At 41.2% G+C, this 1,082-nt stretch overlaps 1 non-coding gene across 1 annotated transcript; it reads right to left on the minus strand.

Annotated features, from left to right (window-relative positions):
* Window positions 1-406: 406 nt before the first annotated feature.
* On the minus strand, window positions 407-512 carry LOC145626011 (small nucleolar RNA R71). The gene has a single exon (XR_014110896.1). It is a non-coding gene; the product is annotated as a small nucleolar RNA R71 (small nucleolar RNA).
* Window positions 513-1,082: the final 570 nt, after the last annotated feature.

The following is a 1,082-nucleotide window of genomic DNA, read 5'->3' on the forward strand; positions in this document are numbered from 1 at the left end:
AGATTCTGTGTGCAAGAGAACATGGGAGAAGCTCAAAGGATCACATTGAAAGAGTTGGGCACTCCGGGTGCTTACACGTATGAGAGCGGGATTGCTTCTTTATTGATTCCGGATGGTGCTTTTGAAATCAAGCCGACATTGATCACCTTGATCGAAAGGAAACAATATGGTGGTACTACAAGTGAAAGCCCTCTCAACAATCTCAAAGATTTCGAGAAGTATTGCAATACAATTATGGAAGACGGAGTTGCTCAAGAGTTTATAAGGCTTAAGTTGTTTCCCTTTTCTCTCATAGGGAGAGCCTTAGAGTGGTTGGACAAGGAGGTAAAGCCAAGGTCCCTAAGGAAATGGGATGAAGTTACCAAGGCTTTCTTGTCCTGTTTCTACCCACAAAAGAAGACGACGGAGGCTAGAGCCTTAATCCAAAGTTTCAAGCAATTGCCTAGAGAGAACCTCTATGAAGCATGGGAGAGGTACAAGGATTACCAAAGGGAATTCCCTCACCACGGAATTCCATTAAATTAAGTCATACAAATTTTCTATGGTGGTTTGAGCTCTCAAGGTAGATCGAGCCTTGATACCGGAGCCGAAGGGCCGATTATGAACAAGACGGAAGAAAAGATTGTGGATGTAGTAGATGATGTAGTAAGGAACTAAATGAATTGGCATGATGTAGAGATGGAATCGACAAGCACAAGTGGCTCAATCGATCAACTTAATGTCGTCAACAATTTGTCCACATTGGTCTCGGAGTTAGGAAATGAGGTGATTTCTCTCAAGATCAAGCTTGAGAGTCCTTCACAAGCTTCTAGTCTTCCCTCCCATTTTATGGGGAGAGGTACATCTTCCTACTCTAACCCTCTTTTTGCTTCTTGTTGCATGATAAGAGAATGCTTGGTTTGTGATTTATGTGGAAAGAATGATCATGATGCTTCTAATTGCTCCAATGTTCCTTGTGATGGATATGATGGATATGAGAATGTGCATGTGAATTGTGTTGATAATTATGATTTTGGACCTAGATTTAATGCTCAAAAGTATGTTGGGAATAGGAATTATCACAATCATGGGAGCTATGATAA

Source organism: Chenopodium album, chromosome 3 (genome assembly GCF_948465745.1).
Source record: "Chenopodium album chromosome 3, dcCheAlbu1.1, whole genome shotgun sequence".
Lineage (NCBI taxonomy): Eukaryota > Viridiplantae > Streptophyta > Magnoliopsida > Caryophyllales > Amaranthaceae > Chenopodium > Chenopodium album.